At 45.2% G+C, this 11,694-nt stretch overlaps 1 long non-coding RNA gene across 1 annotated transcript in view; it reads right to left on the reverse strand.

The window, feature by feature from the left end:
• Positions 1 to 1,197: 1,197 nt before the first annotated feature.
• The window catches only part of LOC102369386, a 243,649-nt gene continuing 233,152 nt past the window's right edge, over positions 1,198 to 11,694 (reverse strand). The window contains exon 4 of the long non-coding RNA XR_001358161.1: positions 1,198 to 1,395. This is a non-coding gene — a long non-coding RNA (uncharacterized LOC102369386). The remainder of the gene's footprint in view (positions 1,396 to 11,694) is intronic.

Consider the following 11,694-nt stretch of genomic DNA (forward strand, 5'->3'; position numbering starts at 1 on the left):
AGATTAGACATCCGTAAGAACTACTTCACAGTCAGGGCGGCTAGGATCTGGAACCAACTTCCAAGGGAAGTGGTGCTGGCTCCTACCCTGGGGGTCTTTAAGAAACGGCTCGATGACCACCTGGCTGGGGTCATTTGAACCCAGTTTTCCTCCTGCCCAGGCAGGGGGTCGGACTTGAAGACCTACAAGGTCCTTTCCAACCCTACTTCTATGATTCTATGTGCAACTTCTGTCCCTAGCCTATGGAAATCAACAGATTTGCTGTCTTTTTGTCATGTTTCTTAACAAAAGGCAACTAAGGACCATCATCCATTTTACCTTCATTTAAAATCATTGCCAATAGCCAGCATTTGAAATTCACATGACATTACTTAGATTTCATTGGATATGTAGATCACTTGGAATGTCCTTGTTCCTGGACTGGATAAATACTACTGTTAGTAACAGGTTTCTGCTGGAGTGGTTTGAGATTAGGATTATGAATTCGTGTTCTACAAGTGTTCTCCAGTCTCTCTCTTAAATTCCCAATTTGGTCAAATCAAATAATTTTCTAACCTGAAATGGAAGCCAGGTGAAAAATGCTGTGGCACTCCTCCACCTCCATTTGGAAGAAAGCAAGAGCTCCAAACATTACAGGCCGAACTGAGCACATCAAGAAAGTTCAGGCTAGCACTCAAATGCTTAAGCAATTATCTGAATGAAGCCCTCTTCACCGACTGGGGTTCATTCACCCCTGGTTCCAAATATTAATTGTTTAGGTACCTCAAACCCTCCTTGTTCTTTGCTAGTGTTGAATCATGAATGATAACATGGCTTGTGCTGGGTTGTATTTTTAAAGCAGCTTACTGTCCTTAGAAGAATCTCCAAACTATCGACATTTCCATGACCTATGACTTGTCTTGGGCTTGATTTCGATTCCCCTTTCCGCACCTTTTCCTTCCCTCCCCCTCTTGCATAGCTTCTGAGTCTCTCACTAACAGCCATGTTTCCACAAGATGAGATACGGAGAATAATGGAGCAAAGGAGTTAAAGAAATCCTTTTTCATGGCATATGATTTATTACAAAGAAAACTGTACACTCTTCCCGTCGGCTTTGTAAGATTGCGTTGGTTCATTGGATCAGTACCAGGTGAATCTGCAGATAATACCGCACACAAAGCCTGCAAGTTCAAATCCGCAAATGGTACTAGTGGCCAGGGTTAGGATTTGAAATTGAAAAGGGGGGAGAAAGGGGGGATGGAGAGCACCACACTATTTTTTCCCAGGCATATTGCAATAAGAGTGGAGATAGAGGGTAATTGGTCTCTATTGTTGCTCTTCTTCGAGGCAAGAGTCATAGCGGGAACTGCTGTGAGACTGCAGCCTGCAGTATTATACAGGAGGACTTGCTGTGCACTACAAGAAAGAGAATTCAAGGGCAATAAATTGAATACCTGCTTCTTTTAATAAAAATATCATTCTAAACCTGTTAGACGCACGACATTTTACACATCAACTCTACACCTGCCATCATTGAAGAACCCAGAGAGTCTTCATTAGTGTGCATTTCACCATTTGGGTGCTTGGGGTTTGTGATTTATGCATTTGTCTATTATTCATTAAGAAGCTTCATTCAAGCCCACACATTTTAAGGCAATTAGGTAGCAAGACATCTTCTGGTTTCAGCTACAACCGTAGGGAGGGGGTTTCTCCCCCCCCCCAACATTGTGCATGGATAATTTACAACCCTAGCAGCCTTCACAAAAGGCTTTTTAACATAACAACTGCAGCGTGCTCCCAGCAGCACGGGAGTGGACACGGCTCCGAGCAGCATTAGCACCCCAAGGCCACATGGTGGAGTTGATGTTTACAGAATGAGCTGTGCAGAGCACGGGGACATCATTTTAAATAGCACCCGATGGTTAGAGATGTGTTTCTCCATTTTCTGTGTAAACAGTGTTAAATAAGAATAAACACAAGGGGGGGGGAGGGGTTTCTTCTTCTGATGGTACACACATGAATTTCCCATACCTAGGAACATGCGTTCCAGATATGTGCACCAAGGAGAAAACAGGCCCCATCTAAGATCCATAGGATTCCCCTCTTGGACCTTCAGGACCCATCTCAGTTCAGCTCTCTTCGGGCCTTGTTGCACGGCAATTTTAAGCAGCTTCTGGAGCTCTTAACCCCTGGACTGGCTTGCATGCTAACACCTTTAAGCGGCTTAAAGCACTCATTATTTAGTTTAAGGTTACACCACTCCAGGGCAGGATTATCTCTAATCCACCTAATTTTGCTCCTGAAGTGTGGCCACTTCCTACAGCTATGCTGCCCAGTTGAAGTCCTCCAGCATCCCAGGATGCATTGGCCCCTCCTGAGTCAGGGCAAAGATGCAGCAAAGCCAGGCAAGGAGCCTCGCTCCACAGCACGCTGGGCAGAGTGACCACAGGCCCCGGAGCGCCCGATGCCCATGGTTCCTCCCACTGCCACCTGGACCAACTCATTCTGCCTGCTGACAACAGCGAGCACCGCAGTGCTGTGTGCAGAGCTCCCACCTCCCAGGGCTCCCCCTGCTCCGTGCCCTCCACCCATGGGTGAAGTGGCAGCAGGAGCCCTGGGCCCCTGCCAGACAGCCCAGCTTGCATCCTCCCCACTCTGCCAGCTGTCAGGCCACAGCCTGGGCATCGCACTACTGTGAGCAGGGTCCCAAACCTCCGGCCACCTGCTGCCCCAGGGAAACAGGAGCCACAGCAGCAGCTCAGCACCATTCCCAGGTCTGGCTCTGTGCCCCGCAGAAAGAAGGAGGGGCAGCCAGAGTGGAGGCTCTTTCCAAAATCAGTAACACTTTCTTCTATTCCCATTCTTTGCCATTAAACAGGAAACTTGAAGAAAGCAAAGTTCATTTTTACAAAGATAACACATCTCCCAGAGAAGAACAACCCTAAATTGAGAACAGGGAAGATGGGGGAACCCAAAAAAAAAAAAAGTCCAGCAAACACAAGACTAAACTCTGTTCAAAGAAAATGAATCTGGATCTTTTTGGTTAAAGTAATACTTGGACCACATGAGTTTCTGGCTTGGCAAAGTGTGGCTGGGAATGTGGCGGTGGGAGGGGAGGACAATAAAATAAAATAAAATAAAATAAAATCAAGCACACAGACATCAACTATTTCACCTTGATGAAAGTTTCAGTACAGCTCCAGGGCTAAGGCTCTTGCTCTGCCTGCGGAAGCAGCAAACCAGTTCTGCCCCTAGCTCCTTGTCTGTCCCCTGCTCACCAAGCCTCTAGGGGCAAGTCACAACTGTGCAGGTGGGGGACAGTCAGGCAAGATTTTTTGCCTTAAAGTGTGACCACTCTACTAAGCTGATCAACACTAAGCCGATTAACATTTGCACGGTTTACAGCATAAGGTGTAACAAGGCCCTTACTCTCTCTGCTCTAGTCTACCATGCTCCAAGTCCTTAGTCATGTCAGTAGGATTTCCACGGACATGGAGAAAGCGGAGCACTGGAAGCAAGGCTACGAGAATCATGCCCTAGGATTCCCTAGGAAAAAGATTTGCTGGTTTATTTCTACTAGATGCAAAAGATCTGCTGGCTTATGTAGCTCATCCCCAGAGACTAGTGTAGGATGGTTCCCTACAGCACATTCTTCAGTGTTGTCCAACCTGCCTTTCAGTTTCTCAAGTGAGAAGGCTTCAAACACTTTCCTGGGGACAAAGTGCTGCATAGTCCAGCAGAACTTCCTGCTAGGAAGCTTAAGCCACAGTGACCAGGGTAGCTGCACCTCTGCCTCTGCTCCCTGAATACACCCCTCAGATCTTAGCCCTCATGCCTTTATCTCCCATGGGGTGATATTCTGCAGATGTCCTGCTTTTAAATTAGCTACTACCCACCAGTGTACCCTGCTCATGCTCATCCAGCAAGTCTGACTGAGTCTAGACACCTGCTTTTGGGAGTCTGACCAGTAGTTGGATTTTCCTAAAGCCAAAGTATTATTTATTTAACACTAGGAACAAAGAGTGTAGGGAGACAAAACCATTTTAAAATCAATAAAAAGCCTACATGCATGTTTGCTGAGCTTTAAGGCTTGCCACCCTGGGATGTTAAACCAGATAGGCCAAATGTCTTTAGACCCAACAGTCAGTCCTGAAAGCATCTCCTCCCTTCCTGACCCTGCAAGAAAGAGAAAGCATTTTTTTTAAAGCCTTTCTAAATTGTTCTTTTGTTCTTTTTGCATTTTGAGACATTGTTCCTTCTGGACAAAACTGGCTTTGTCGGTCTGCTGTACAGGACACAGAATTTTGCAGCTAACAGTTCACAGATAAAAGCTGATGTACCTCCCGTGTTTGCTGACGTACTGCTTATCACGAGCCATTCCCTCACTTCCCGATTGTTTTTCCCCCGAGAACGGCTTCTTCGCTAATGAGATGCGTTCATCCAGCAAACAGCCCAATAACCTGGTCAACCCATACTATTAATAAATCATGACAGAGTGGATGCGGTTCCATCACACTGATATCCTCCATCCTGCATTTCCTTTTTCTAGTTCACCCAATTACTACTAGTTACATCCACCTGTGCACCCTCAACTGTTTGGAGGAGGAGGTTATCACGTTCCCATAGTTACTACTCCAGGATTGCACAAAGCTCCAAGAAGGATGGTCGGGCTATCACCATGGCATCTAGACATGAAACGCTCATCATTAAAGTTGCAAACTCAGGCACAATTCAGGTTGTCTGTGCAACCTTAACCCCCCCACAGCATGTTAGCATTATGAGGTGATCTGAACTACAGGAGCAAAAACTATTTTTTCCATAGGGCCCTCGTTTTATTCAGTGCATAGGATCACCGGAGCTCATTAATGAGCCTCTATTCAATACTTTGTTTTCTTTTCATTGTTCAGTGTGTAGCTTGAGGCTTTATTTACTCCACATTATTTAAGCTCTGCTCTGAACACAGGATTTCCTCGCTGGTGTGCCTTGCAGTAGCTGGGATTCAAAAATTCAGTTGTACCAAGCTCCTGCCTGGTAAGGGGATGTATTATCCCCATTTCACAGGTGGCAAACCAAAGCCCAGAGTGACTGAGGTCAAAAGTATCCACATTCATTTGAGTTACTTTCTTTGAGAGGACAGATGCTTTAAAACTACTTTCCATGTTCAAATTGCATTGAATTCAGTTAAACATGTACGCACTCAAGGTGTCTGCAAATCAGATCCCAGGGTATAAATATGGCCACCCAGAAAATAATAAGAAATAGATCATTTGTGACCATCTGTGAAAAGTTTGGCTTAAATGCCTTGCCTGGCATCATGCAGAAACTCTGTGGTAGAAGTAAAGGTAGTACATTCAGCTTCCCAGGGCAATATTCAACTTGCTTCACTACAATGCCATGTTTTTCCTTTCTGCTGGTCCCTAAACTCTTTGGCATCCCCCACCCCACCTTCTGCAGTGAATGAACCAGGCACCCGAGAGTCAACAGCCTCCTCCATGACACAACCCTGATTCCCCTCCAGAGGACCATCCTTGTTGTTCAGAATGAGGCAAGGACACTAGGAGCAAACAGCATTTGATTAGGTCAAGGGTGTCAAACATATGCCCCATGGGCCGGATCCAGCCCATGGAGCCCTATGACCTGGCCCGTGGGTCCCAGGCTGACCCTGTGTGCAATGTGCAGCAGGCGGAGCCACTCTGGTGCACACTGTGGATGCTGCATGCAGCACAAAAGACACACACTTGCATGCAATGCCTGTCCCAGACCCGAGTGCTGGCTCAAACCACACTGGAGCCAGCAGCAGGCTTAATCTGGAGGGCACTACCTGCAGCACACACTCCAGACTGACCCCCTTTGCTTCATGCAGTGTGCATGACCAGTCCAGCCTGCACACTGCATGCACTGTGCATCCTGGACCGGCTTGGGCTGCATGTGGTCCAAAGGGCTGGACTGGGCACACACGCTGTACAGAGTACAGGGAGCCAGGAACAGGGCATGCATTGCATATGGTGCCCGGCTGGACTGGCCCTGTGCACTGGCTCCAGTACGCAGTCCTGATCTGGCCCACAGAGACCAGCCCAGCGATGCAGAGTTTGACACCCTGGAGTAGGTAATTAAAGGCTGCATCACAGTGCATGAACACAATGCCAGGGTATTAAAGTGGTGTGGGCAACCTTAAATCTTTTACTTTGTGACGTGACTCTGTTAACATTGAACACACATGTAACTCCCTAGCTTTTAAAAAGAATAATAATAAAAAAAGCTTCTGTACCAAAATGCTGACATTCACATCGGTCAATGGCAAGACTGAAAGTCTATATCTTCTGCACAGATCTCTGCCACTTAAGCAAGTGGAGTAACTGATATCAGTAGGCAGTTGTCATCATCTGTTCTCTTGATGGACTCTCAGGAACTGTCTAGCATATGCCTTTAGATGTGCATCATTGCATTAACCCATTTTTCAAATATAAAATTGAGACATACACAAATAAGAGCTATACTTCCAAATGTGTCAGAATAAAGACATTCTTATTACAAATCAAGATACATTTGTTTCCTCAAAGATATGCCAAGGGTCAGGCTCAATAGGTGATGTTTAAGAATTAGCAAGTTGTGTTAGTGATTCAGAACAGGACCCACGCTTCAACAGCTAGTGAGACGTCTGCATTAGATGTAAAAACAAGTAACCTGACTATTGTTGCCAATAAATAAGGGTAATAGCAGGAATCCTAAGAATATGGCCAAATTCTCAACTGAATAATTATACTCTAACTACTAAAAATTCTCCTGATATGCTGACTTATGTACAATATTTTTCATTACAGAAACACATCCAAAACTGATGTGTAGGATCGCAGCATGCTGTTCAACAATTGTGTTTCAGACGGTATTTTCGCGATGGGGATGCCAATATCTAGTCCATATATCAGCTATTACGATGAAGATGGTCTTTTGGGAAAGGTATTAAAGAACAGTGAGGGATTATTAGGTCTAATTGCAGTCCCCTGGGTAATTTTCCATCTAGCCTTAGTTTAACCATTCACTTTCCCCTTGAATCAGATACTGCTGTTTTCAGTGGTCACAGTGTCCTGAATAATTGTACGTCTACACATTGTACATTGTCTGTGTTCAGTTTTGGGCCCGCCCGCTGCAGAAAGGATGTGGACAAATTGGAGAGAGTCCAGTGGAGGACAATGAAAATGGTTTGGGGGCTGGGGCACATGACTTGTGAGGAAAGACTGAGGGAACTGGGCTTATTTAGCCTAGAGAAGAGGAGACTGAGAAGGGATTTAATAGCAACCTTCATCTCCCTGCAGAGGGGCTGCAAAGAGGATGGAGCTGACTGCTGTCCGTGGGGGCAGATGACAGGACAAGGAGCAATGGGCTCAAGCTGCAGCAAGGGAAGTTGAGGTTAGATATTAGGAAGAATTTTCTCATGAGGAGGGTAGTCAAACACTGGAACAAGTTACCCAGAGAGGTTGTGGAGTTCCCATCCTGGCTTAAGACCTGGCTAGACAAAGCCCTGGCTGGGATGATGTAGTTGGGGCTGGTCCTGCTTGGAGCAGGGGGTTGGGCTAGATGTGACCCCCTTCAGCCCTCATTTTCTATGCTTCTATGATTGTCTAGGGGTGGTCCCCACATCTTATTTTTCCTTCCCTTCCTGAGCTAAGTTAATGTATGAGCATGGCATGCTGCTATCAGCCAGACTGTTTGCATCCAAAATTGCTATTAGGATGAATAAAGACAAACCAGTCATACCACACCTAGAGAGCTCCCACAGATATGTTTAAAGACTCAGCCAGAAGAAACCATCCTTCAGGCCTTGCTACAAGCATCCACTGGGCAGCTTCAACAATGCAAAGCACCTCCTGCCCTCAAAAGGGGAAGCTTAGATCTGCAGAGAGCGCCATGAGCAAGCCCCTATGCAGTACAATACTGAGGTCTCAGGTAGGATTGGAAGGACAGATGCCAGCCTGGGACCCTCAGGTCCCAGCTGCAATTCCCACTGGACCTCCTCTGTGACCTTCAGTAGGTCACTTACTCTCCCTGTGCCTTGTGTCTCCACCTATAAAAATAGGATTAAATGCAACTGAGGCAGGGAGGAGAACTACATAAAGGACAGTGAAGTACTCTGGTGCTGAGGGACACGGACATCCTACATAGATAGAATAGATTGATTTGCAGGGCTGTGTGCAGGGCCTTCAAATTGGGGTCAGACTCCTTTCTTGTAACTGCACCTTTCACTATTTAAATAGTCCTCAAGATCTTAAGATCTCCCTTCTCTGCCTCCCCACAAGTCCTTTTGGTCAAATATTTTGAATGTGCTGCACATTTCTGCCCGCTTCCTTCTGTTCATGAACACTTTTCCCTCTCAAGATGTTTTTTGGCTTCCATTTTTCTTTGCAAGGTCATCTGGACCACAGGACGTGTTACACACTGTTGTTTAATTATCCTATTAGACCGCCTTGGGACCTGGTGGCCGAATATGTATCAGCTGGGGAACAACATGGCTGAATTGGTGATGCCAAAGCAGACCTCCGCTTGGGAAAGTGCACCAGAAGCTCCCAATCTGATGAAAACGTCCCTTCCACAATCTCTGCTGCAATCCAATAATTAACACTTCAAAATGACAGACAACAACAACCCCTTCAAAATTATCACTGAAATGTCTTAAAAGCTGCCATGCTTCACTGAGCTGGCACTGAGATGGGATTCTTCTCCAGCTGAAAGCAATGAAAAGACTCAAGTTGCTTCCAAAGGGAGTTATATCAGACTTACAACAGTGCAGCAATAACCTTACCAAATTCACTTCCCAGCTGGTGAGCATGGCCTCATGAAAGCTCTAGCTGGGAGACCTAATGCCCCCATTTTTTTTGTACAGGCCAATATCCCTAGCTGAACTATATTTTGCATGCATTCCATATTTGGCATGCTTTCCTGCCTCTACCTCTGCATGACTTTGCATCATAAGAGTGATGGTGTTTCCTCACTTTCATGACTTTTGTGCCCATTATTAGCCAAACCTTGTTCCCACTGAAGTCAAGCATAAAGCCCTCCCGGACTTCAATGGGAGAAGAGTGAGTTCAGTATTGAATGCCTTGGAAAATCCCACCCTCCCTCTATGACATATTGGTAACAACTGACTCCCCCCTGTACACCACAAAGACATCAATTCTAAATCTGAACACCCCTTCCTTTTAAAAAAAACCCTCAGATCTGAATCTGCACACTGCAGCTGCCTTTCAGCCAAAAGGTTTGCAACAGAAAGATGATCCCACGGTAAAATTACTCTCTCGCAACATGGGCTCAATTTCCCACTCTGCTACAGACTTCCTGTATGATGATGAGCAAGCGAACGAGTCCCCGATCTCTCTTCCCAGTCTGTAAAACGAGTCGCATACATCTTCCCTACATTAGCAGCAATGCAAGTGTACATGAATGCCACCTCATGTGTTTACACTGGTGATGGGGATCGCATGAACCCTAACCCTAACTCCTTTGAGACTGACCGTCACAAAATTGGAGTCGGGAGGAAAATGGCATTTGCTTAAAATTACATTTAAAAATCTCAATAGCAATTTCAACTCGCTGTTGAAAACTGACCACACTTCTGGCTGAAAAAAAAGAGAGAGTTTCAACCAGGCTAATCAAAATGAAACATTTCATGTCAGACTTGGGTCACCCAACTCAAAATATCTGTGCTTCTTGAACCAATTGCTCTGTTTCCAAGTAGGATGACATCCAAATGTCTCCGTCTCGCATGTCAGGGAGCTGTATTTTGCATTCTTCTCAAGGAGCCAAACAACACCTCTGACATAATAGGCTGTAGCCTATTCTCCTACCAGCTCATTAAAAAGAATTACAGGAATCGCATGTAATTAGTGCCATCATGGCAGATGCAAGCCAGCCAGGGAACTGTATCTCCAAGAGAACGGAGGTATAAAGTACCTCAACCACAGCTTCCCAGCAGAATGTGGCTTGATACCAGACCAACCATGTTGATCCTGGGAAGTTAAGAGGAAGTATTTTACTTTGCTATATCTGATGTAAAAAATTAGCTGAAAATTCATAACTTAGGATTTGGAGGGTTTGATTTTTTTTCAAGTAAAACTGGAGATCTTCTAAATATTGGTGGGCAGTTTGGGAGAAAAAAAAACAAACCCCAAACAAACTTTAGTCAAAAACCCACTTTTCTAGCAAATAACTTAACTGGAAGATTTTCAACCACCTTTTTGTTCAACGTTACACATAAAGGAATCGCCTTTCCCAACCGAGAAGCAGGGCAAAAGGTGACAAAATTTATGGCAATCGTTTAAAACATAGATAGTATCTCCAGAGATCAAGTGGGAAAGAATATCATGCCAAATTAACTCTCCAGGATTTTGCATAGGCGGGGCTATGCAAAACTAAATTAACCCATGTTTGAAAGCTGAGGTTACTGCCCCTGCTGCTATTATTATATATATAGGCTGGGCGGCTACATAGTGAAGTGAGCAGTTTAATTACATAGTGGTGATGGACAAAAAAAAAATCTGCCTATAATGCAGTGACAATAACTTGAATTGAGACTTCTGTCTAGAATTATTTTTTATTTTCATCTCTACTATGTAGGTAAGGGTACCAAAAATATGAAGTGTTGTTTGGACTTGACTTCACACGTGTCTTCTCATCCCTCGTCTCATCACATCTGACTGTAAATCATAAGGCACCTGGTAAAGATTTCCATCACTTCTAAGTAAAGCATGTATCCCTTTAACATAACTGTAGCTCTCAGGCATTATGATCTGTCTCCTTTTTTCTAGTGGACTGTGCTTCCTAGCACCTAGCAGCTATTGCATGCTTTAGTGTTACTTTATGAATATTAAGGCACCAAGATATATGGCTACATTAAAGTCTTGTTAGGAAATTGAAATGAAAGAGCCCTACTGTATGCTACCCTTTGTAGACTCATTGGAAATCTTGCCCTCATTTTTCTCCTTGTTAAACATCCATGTTCCATACCGTCAACAGTACATATGTAAGACACAGCCTTATGACCCCAGTTATACTCAGTGGGATGGACTGGGTTGAGGTATTGCATGCTGGCCTCCTGCAGCACATAAGAAATGGAAGGTTGGGGCAGCGGCAGATGAAAAAGCAACACAGGGTCCTCACTGGGTTAAAAACCATAATTTCAAATGACACTACTGTGTGTGGTTTCACAAGCACTGCAGAACCTGATAACTACCACCCTGGGGGCGTATTATTGCTTTGGTTCCTTTGTGCCCAGCTGCGCACCTTGGCTAGGGACAGAAGGTGCATGTAAACTGGTTTAAGTCATCCAAAACTGGTTTAAACCTGTAACAGAACAGAAGCTCAGTGCATATAAGCCAGTTTCAAAATGGCTGAAACTGATTTAAGATAAACCTGGTTGAATGTAGTTTCAGACTTGACTGATTTGGGTCAAACTGGTTTATGAAACTTCTGTCTCAGCCCCCTTCCTGGTTCAAGTTAAATCATAGTCCCCCAGCATGCTTTCCAGCCCAGAGCTTGGCTATGTTGTCTTCTCCAGCAGAGAAGGGTTGGTTCGGGGAGGGGGGGGGAAGGGAGGGAAGCAAGGACTGCCCCCACCCCCATGCAAATTCCTGATGGCGTCTAAGGCCAGGGAGGGGAGTTAAATCTCCCTTCCCCTAGCTAAACCCCCTTTGCCCCAAGTACAGAGCTGCCCTGCCCTGCTGA

This window comes from Alligator sinensis, unplaced genomic scaffold, assembly GCF_000455745.1.
Source record: "Alligator sinensis unplaced genomic scaffold, ASM45574v1 scaffold256_1, whole genome shotgun sequence".
NCBI lineage: Eukaryota > Metazoa > Chordata > Crocodylia > Alligatoridae > Alligator > Alligator sinensis.